The sequence below is a fragment of the Octodon degus genome, unplaced genomic scaffold (genome assembly GCF_000260255.1).
Source record: "Octodon degus isolate 3935 unplaced genomic scaffold, OctDeg1.0 scaffold00087, whole genome shotgun sequence".
Lineage (NCBI taxonomy): Eukaryota > Metazoa > Chordata > Mammalia > Rodentia > Octodontidae > Octodon > Octodon degus.
The window spans coordinates 7,247,032-7,256,696 of NW_004524663.1; positions in this window are offsets into that span (position 1 = coordinate 7,247,032).

The window sequence follows — 9,665 nt, forward strand, 5'->3', positions numbered from 1 at the left end:
GACTGCATTTTGTTCCTTCTCTTTGTCATTTTGTATACCACTGTCTTCTGACCTTTGGTGTAGAGCTTAGATGGAGTTATTACCTTAGCACCAGGTCCAGATCTATGAAGTTCTGATTCCTCCAGGTGGGTGTTGTTTGGATCTAGTTGCTGTGCTCCACTTCTTTCTGCTGCAGGCGTTAGAGTTGAACCCTTTGTGTCACTCTGGCAAGATGTTCTGCTACCTAATCAGCAGCGTGGGTCTTGCCTCTAGCCTCTTTGCAGGGAGTTCTGCTGAAGGGTTCCCTGCTGGGCCTGCACTCTGGGTCCAATGAGGATCCGTGGGCCCCAGTTTGTCTCACTCACTCCCTGGGCCTGTGCTCTGGGTCTGTTCAGGATCCCGCAGCCCCGGTCGTCTCACTCTGCACTTGTTAATGCTTCTGTTCTTTTGCTTTGCCTTTATCTCATGACCATTTTCTGCAGACAGAAAGTCCCTGTACAAGACAAGACTAATTGTCCAAACAACAGGTAACTGTTGTTTTCCCACCTTTGTTATCTTCTCAAAAGAAGTTAATTTTAATGATTACCTAAATTATTTTCTTTACAGTTGTTTCTATGTTTGGAACAATTCCCAGAGCTTTAGGGTTACATTTTCCCCTTCATTTCCAGATCTGCTTTTTCATCAGAAAATGTTAAAATGCTAAGTTTTTGAGACCAAGTATTAAAGATAGGTATAATAATGCTGCTAGTGGTAGGAGCCATTAAGCCTTGCATATTTGTTAAGATAGCTTAGATAAATATACACACTACCATCCTGGGCAAAGGGTAGAATAGAATAAACATGACATAGGTCAGGCAAGATTTTTGGAAAGGTAATTATCAATATTCAAAAATATATTCAACAGACATTAGGAAATACTTTACAGTCATATAAAGTATTCCAAGAATTATAATATCTCCATTATAATAGTTTGCAAGGTGCAAAATACTTTAACTTTTTTGCTGTATGTTGGCTGTAGATACAATTCCAAAAATGTATTCCTATAAGTACTATTGGCCTAATAACAAGACACATTTCAATACTATTGGCTCAGGATTATGATCCTTCAATACTACCCAAGATTGTAAAAAAGAGGCTAAGATACAGTTTTAGACAAATCATGTATTTCTTTAGGTAGATATTATTGGGAATTGCAACCTTTGTTATTCATGCACACAAGAAATTACTCCTAAAGTCTCTTATGATTTTCAGATATTGTGATTCTAGGAAACTTTAAATCAGAACTTCTCACAACCTACAAAGATCATTAGTTCCCAACCCTTATAAAAATTATCTGAAGTAAATTTAACTTCTAATCTTTGCTCCTGGTCAGCCTTTGTCTTGGTTACTTTTCTCTCGTTGCTGGGTCAAAATATCTAAAACCCAAAATTAAGTAAGGTAAGGTTTGTTTAGCTCACAGTTAGTAGAGGTTTCAGTCTACCTTTGGCTTTCTCCAAGGCTGAGTGACACATGGAAGAGAGCTGCAGCTCATGGTGCTGGAAAACAGCAAAAAGCAAAGGGAGGAGCAACAGCAGTGGCAACAAAAAACAGAGACCAAGCCTCTCTTACTTCCTATATTGCATTCAGGTTATCTGCCCCAGGGTGGATGTAGCACTCACCATAATCCCAGTAGCACTTATACCCATAATCCCAGCAACACTCGGACCCATAATCCTATGCACCAATGACTACAGGAAGCTTTGTGGGACTCACTAGACACAAGCCATAACAACTTTCAATAGATGTGCTAAGGGTAACGAATGGCCAAAAGAAGGCTACTAGGAAAGGAAAAGAAACAAACTGGACATTCATAAACAGTGAAATATGTCCACCCATAACATGTGCAAGACCTTAATGAAGAATAGGTAAACCTGATTATCAGTGTAGTCCCAAAAGTCTGACTGCACTGGCAATCATTAATGATGATATGTCAACTTCAGTAAGAACTGTCTAACAGATTAGTAAAGTTTTGGCTTTGTATGTGAGTGATTGACATGCAAACTGCAAACGGAGGAGAGAAGCTTCCACCTGGATGTACCACCAACCAGTAAGTTTGCAACCTGGATGGAATAAGAAGGGAAAGAAGGGAAAATTCTTCCCTTTTTCTTCAGAGGAACTCTAGCCTTCATTATCTTTGGATACTGGTCTCCAGGTTCTTCAGGATTCCAGTGCAGGCTTTTGAGTTTTCTAACAGACCCACACCAGTGACTCCATCCTTTGACCTTGAGCTGCTTCTGGCTCTCTCAGGTCTCCAGAATGTAGACAGTCATTTGGATTTTTCTGCCTCTGATTCCACAGACAGATACTAGGATTTTTCTCTTTCTGATCCTGTAATCCCACCTAAGAAATCTCTTGTATATTTACAAGTTTTATCTTTTTTCTGTTCATCTGGTAAACCCTAACTAATGCAAACTTTGGAACTACAAGTGGTTCTAGCTGGGGAGATGGCTCAGTAGAATAAGCACTTGCCTGGCAAGTGCAAAGGCCTGAGTTCAATCCCCAGTTCCGAAAAAAAAAAAAAAAGTTGTTCTAAAGAAACAAAATTGTAAAGATGAATTCCTCTAGTCAATTTAATGGTCCTTGGAGTTGGCATTCGAATTTGATGAAACCTGAAGCTGCCATAGTTTCTCTTTCTAATGATAAAGAGAAAACTGATAGCCCATGGCATATACCGTTTAAAGCAATCGACAACATGGATCCATTTGATTATCCCAATTTGCCATTCTGAGATACAAATACTTTAGTGACTCTGTATATAATATCTTTAACAGTTTTAGAAAAGTAGGAAAGACAATAATGCTGACTGATTGCTCTTAGCATCTCTGAAAACACTAATAAAAGAAAATCACAAGCTGAAGATAATAAAGCTGTGCCACAGGTTGAGGCTGCTGGGTCACTTGGACCGTTCGATCCAGCAGATATAATGGGACTTAAGGTGTAAGTGGCAGGTAGGAATGCTGATTGGAGCCAAGACATGCCCCCATACGAAAATCACAGTGGAGGACACTAGGATATGGAGCCCAGGCTTTGCCGCCATCTGCTACTTGTCAGTTACTTTCCATTTGAGTAGACACTTCTGAACTGCTGCTGGGGCTTAGTAGAAACTGAATACATTACCATGGGATGGGCAACAAGGTTGCCATGCAAATGCACTGCCTGTCGTAAACTGGATGTTAGCAGACCCACCAAATCATAAAGTTTGGCATATACAGCAACAGTGCATCATAAATGGAAGTGGTGTATGCAGTCAGGCACAAGAAAATCCACACAACACAAGTTTTCTGAAGAAGCAGCTCAAATATATTCATTTCTCTGCCTTCTATTCCTCAGCATGTGCCTATAGCCTTATCGGGAGTACCATATGATCAATTGACAAAAGGAAAGAATACTAGGTCCTGGTTTACATTTGGTTTTGCACATCAGATAGGTAGTATCCAAAAGTGGGCCACTGCGACACTAAACCTGCTGTCCAGGACATCCATGAATCATTGGTAAAAAGAAATCTTATCATTATAGTGAGTAATACACCTGCTCACACATTTTCCTTAGAAGAAAAAATGGCCAGAAGTGTGACAATATACCAATTCATGGACTGTATCCAATTGTTTGGCTGCATCTCTGAACACATTAATGACTAGCCAACTGGTGACAAAGACATGTGGAAAAGAAGAATGTGAATATACTTCTCCATATTCATAAAGATCTTTCCAAATAACATAAAGATCTTTGTGTCCATGTAAATCACAGACAGTGACCTCAGAAGAAGAGGAATTGAATAATCACATGAATAGGGTGACCTGTTCTGTGGATGTCAGCCTACAGTTTTCTTCAGTGAGCCCTGTCATTGCCTGATGGATTGATGCACAAAATGATAATGGTAGCAAGGACAGAGTTTATACATGGGCTCAGCAATATGGACCTCAACTCACCAAAGCTGACTGGTAGGCCAGAAGTGGAGAGCAACACTGAGTCCCCAGTACAGCAGCATTCTCTGAGGTTATCAGCCTGTGATCCATTGGTAGGTTGATTATACTGGACAAATTCCATAATGGGAAGGAGAGTGTTTTGCCACATATTTCACATATGGATTTGCCTTTCTTGCACATGATGCTTCTGCAAAAACTCCTATCAATGACCTTACAAAATGCCTCCACACAGGCCTGATTCTGACCCAGAATTGCACCTCACAGACAAAGAAATGTGGCAGGGAGCTCATTTACACTCATGGAATTCACTGACCTTACCATGGCCCCACTATCCAAAAGTAGTTGAAGTGACAGGCAGGTGGAATGGTCTTTTACAATGCAATCCAATGAGCAGCTTGGTGACAATACCTTATAGGGATAGTGCAAGATTCTCTAGAAATTTGTATATGCTTTTAATCAGTATCCAGTTTGTGGACTTCTTCTCCCATAGCCAGGATTCACAGGATCAAGAATCCAGCAGAATTTGGAATGGTACCACCCACTATTACCTTTATCCTTACACCCTATGACCTTATCTTTTGCTGGGCTAGAAGCCTTAGCTCCTGAGGTAGAGAAGTCTCATATCAAAAAACACAGTGATTCCATTGCATTGGAAGCTAACACTACCCCTGGTCATCTTGGGTTCCTCGTACCCCTGCGTAAGCAAGCTAGAGAGTTGTGGTTTTAGTGGGGGTGACTGACCCAGGCATTGAAGGAAATTGTGCTCATACCCCATACTGGAGGACAATGTGTTTGGAGTATGTAAGACCTCTTCCGGAATCTCTTAATATCGCTCTACACTGTAATTAAAGTCAATGAGAAACTACAACAACCCAAACCAGGTAGGATAAAAAATGGTCCAGAAACTTCAAGAACAATTTTGTAGGTCACTTCACTGGGGAAAAAACCAAGATCTGCTGAGAATCTTGCTGAAGGCCAAGTGAATACAGAATGGGTAGCAGAAGGTAGTTATAATACTGGCTATGCCTGTGTGATCAGTTACAGAAACAAAGATTGTCATTGACATGAATATTTCTTGCATATATATATTTATTTATTAGTATCCATATATATTAAGCAGGTATTGTTGCTTTCTTTCTTTGCAACACATTTTTTTAATACTAAGGTTTATATAGTGTTAAACCCAAATTATAGGTCCAGGGAGATAGCTTAGAGGCATAAGTGCCTGCCTGGCAAGCTCAAGGTCCAATCCCTGATACTGAACAACAACAACAAAAATAGTGTTATAATGTTTAAGTTCTGGAGTGTTAGAAGAGTAAATATTACAAAAAAAAAAAAAAAACACCTTTTCCTTACATGTTGAGGAGGAATTTAGTGTGTTTCTGTTTGTATGCAGGATAGTTGTGTCATGTTAGATGTGATTACAAACTTGCTATTGTATTTGGATATTAAATATGGTTTAAGGAGATATGTGTGGTTGTCAAATTGACAAGGAGTAGATAGTGATCATTAATTATGATGTGTCAACTTGACTTAGGTAAGAACCACCTAGCAGATTAATGAAGCTTGAGGGGTGTCTGTGGATGACTGATGTGTAGCCTGCAAACTCAGGAAGGAAGACCCACTCTGGGTGTGCATGGCCCTGACCAATAGGCTTGTAGCCTGGACAGAATTAACCAGGAGAAGAAGTAGCAAGTCTTATCTTTGTTCTTCAGAGGAACTCTGATCTGTACCTTTGCCTTCAGATATTGGTCTCCAGTTCCTCTGGCTTCCGGTGTATATTCTATAGTCTTCTAGTATTTCCCTTCTGGCACAAACTCACACAGGTCTGCACTGAACTTCCAGGCCTTTAACCTTCAACCACTACTGGATTCTGTGGATTTCCAGGGCACAGATGGCCATTTTGGGTTCTTCTGCCTTTCATACTAAGGATGGCCTTTGGGATTCTTCCCCTTCTGATCTTGTATGACTACCTAATAAATCTTATCTTATATTGAACTTGTTCCTCTCATGAACTCTAATATGACACTTTTATTCCTGCACTCCTTCATTCTAGCCTGCTCTGAGCACCCTCCCATTGTGGTGTACCCTGGGCCGAATGGTCTTTTGTATGTGCACATAGACACTAACTTGCATTTCCAAGCTGGAGGTCACTTCTCTCCATCTTTCGCCTCCATCACTTCTGATGTCTATACTGAACTCCACTAGCTTGAACACCTTGAGAAAGAGACTTGGAAGACAAAGCTGAGTAAGAAGTCAAATGCTGGATGCATCTCACAAGAACGCCAAGGTCCAGGTACCAGGATCCTGGTCTAAAGCAAAAGGCCAGGGCTTTGGCAGACCTTTCCATTTAGCCTGTAGACTCTTAAACTAGGCTAAGCTGTGCTAACTAGAGGAGGATTGGAGAAGGACTGTTGAGAATTTAAGGCCCAGGTCAAAGTTCCTTTTTGCCTGGGTCTTAGGTTACTCACATTGGTACTCCTATTTGTAAAACAAAAGTGAAAATGCACATAGTCAGATATTTTCTAGCCATGCCATATGCTAAGAAATAGAACAAAGGTGGCAAATAGGAAAGAATATAAAACTTCCTAACAACATGCAGTATAGATTACTTTTTATCCCAAAAGTATAGTCTTGGGAATGCTTAGACAAAATGAATGAGTGTCAAGAAACCATTGAAGAATACCTCGGAATGGCTATATCTTGTCATATTTGATAGTTCTATGAGTGTGAAGTTGTCTTCATTGAAACTGATTCACATAGCCAAAAAATAAAGTTTTCACTTAGGAGAAGAAGTGCAATTGTCCAAGCCTCCTTGATATGTCCCTCAGCTTAAACTGCTCTTGTCTTCCAGCTTGTAGAAATAATAGGATGATTCCTTTCTCATGCTGGGATTCTCAGATTCAAATTCAGCAACATTCATGTAGCATACTCTCTTTGTGTCATTTTCATTTGTATCACTTTAAACACATCCTATTAACAAGTGTCTGTGAAACATTATTAGCTCCACTTAGTGGTGGGTGATGAAGGCTCAGAAGTAACAGGACACTGTGGCTCCCACAGTTGTGAGCACAGAGAGGTGTTCTTGAACATAGATCTTTATCTCCATACCCAGGAATTTTCCAGTGACCTGCCAGTGGCCTCTGAGGTCACCCTTGATGCCACTGCCTCAACCAGTGCAAACTCTGGGAATATTTTGTTTCTGGATATTGCATCAGTACCTAGGACAGAACCTGGAACATGGTCAGCACTCAAACCATTATCAATTTAGGGGGCAAATATAGGACTTACTGAAAAGAAGGAAAAGGAATGTAAATTTTTTTTTTACCTTCTTTGTAAATTTAGCCACATTTTCCACAATATGATAGCAAACAACCCAAATCTTTGTTTCTGGAATGAGTTCCTCTCTACCTTTCTGGTCTCTCTCTTAGCATTTTCAGAGGACTTTCTCACCCTTCAGTATCCATTTGATGCTGCTTTTACCCATCTTGTCTGGTTTATCACTATTAGACATTAAGCCACATATCTGGCCAGGACATGATTAATCAAAAAAAAAATGTTAGCTTCTCTTGTATACCATAGATCTACATTTTATTAAATCCATCAACTGGTCTTCTGCTTACTTTATGTCTTCCTTAATTTCTTTCATAGGCTCTTAGCTTCCAGGATTATCTAGGCCTATATTTTTATTTTGCAAATTGACAAGTGCTAATCACAGCATGTAAGGTGAATTTCGGGCAATATACAAGCGGAGTATATTTTTCCTTTAGTGACATTGTGTGTGTGTGTGTGTGTGTGTGTGTGCCTGCATATGTGTATGTGAATGTATGCATGCCTCTATGTATGTATAAAACTAGCACACTGACATGTTTAGATAATATTATTCAAATACATTTGCATTTACTATGCTTGTTGATTTTTCTAAAAATAAATGCAAGTTAATAATGACATAAGAACTTTTTACATATGGCAGAAATCATAAAGAGAAAGGCTGACATATAGGGAATGCAAGTGTGGGGACTGGGATTCGATCCTCCATATTGCATGCCACACCAGCCCAACCCCGGGTGCACTGAACCAGCAACCAAGTCCAGGTGTAGTGGTGCATTCCTATAATTTCAGCACTGGGGAAGCTGAAAACCAGAGAATCACTACGAGTCCGAGCTGTGTAGTGAGACCCTGTACCAAACATATGAATTTTTAAAAATATATAGAAAATGCTTTTCTCACTTAGTTGTTTCATTTTTTGGCCAAGACACAGGGAGGTGATGTGGTTTGCCCATGGCTCCAGGGTTAATTAGTGCAAAAATGAGGATTAGACTCCAAGTCTCCAGGTTCGAGGTAATTTGTTCACATCAGTAATGCCCCACTTTTAGATTCTGAGCATCATTAGCCTGCTTTTATATGATTCATATTATGAATAAATTTTTATTCACCTCTGACAAATGCATAAGATTCTAACTTTTATAATTGAAGTTTCAAAGACAGAAAAGCCCTCTGGCTCTCTTGGAGTAAAAAGCACTCTCAGGTATAATTACAATTTGTGTTTATAATGTGTCTTTCATTAGAGGACCTCAATGAACTCTGGAAAATTGATCTGATGACAGGTATTATCCTTGTTTTATACATTGGGAAGCAATCACCCAGACAGGTTAAATGAATTGCCCAGGGTCGACCAGAATGCCAGTCACTAAGTAAGAGACAAAATTAATTTTCTAATCCTAGCCACACCTCTGTAGGTTTTGCCTTTCTTGTCTGTCCCTAACCCCTTGTTAGATTTAGAACTACAGGGATCTCCCTTCAAAGTGGTCCCATTGTAAGAGCTGTACTTTAGACCTTTCCAAAGTACTGTGTGTATAGTAGATGTCCAATCCTCATACTTTCTATTTTAATAACCTTGTCTGTTTTCTTAAATGAGCAAATTACTGGGCTTAAACAATGAGTCTGTCACTTATGGTTTGCTTTGGGTGTTTTTATATTATTTCTGTACTTCAAGAGCTCTTTGTCCTTTCTGCTCCTACAAAGAGAAATACCTATCACTACTGCCTGTAAGACAGGACACACACTGAGCTGTTTATATTCTACCTACTCAGAATGCTAACAACTCAACCACCTGAACTGCTGCTGGACAAGAAAAGCAGACAATAAATTCACTCTTGGAGCTATTTATTTTATTTTCTACTTTCTTCACACAGTGGGTTATACAGAGTGTGTGGCCCTGGGCTGACCATAGGAGGTTGGCTTCTAGTGATGTGATGTCCTTCAAATGCCCTCTAGTGGTTGAAGGCCCACATGGGCTCAACACTCCCTCATGTGTGATACCAAGGGCTCTGTGGAAATGGAAGGCAGGTACCTGTTGAAAGGTTGCATCTGAAACAATGTGTGCAGGTGCAGTACAGGGTTCTAGGGTAAATCCTGAGGGGATTTGACTGACCTTGTCAGATAGCAAAAGTTGCATTTTTAGTTATATAGGTCTTGCTTTAACTTGGTCTTAACCATCTGGCAGAAAAGTGTAATCACGTGGTATTAAAAAGTAAAGCTATACTAATATGCTGAGCTGTAAAAAGCTCAGGTCAACAACTTTGGAACATTACCAGTTGTGACAACTCACTACTATTATGGACTATTGGACTATATTGAGTTATTTTGCTGAACTAAAGTACCTACAATCTTTGGACTGGCATCAACTATGAAAAGATCCTTTAAAGACTTCTCCAAATA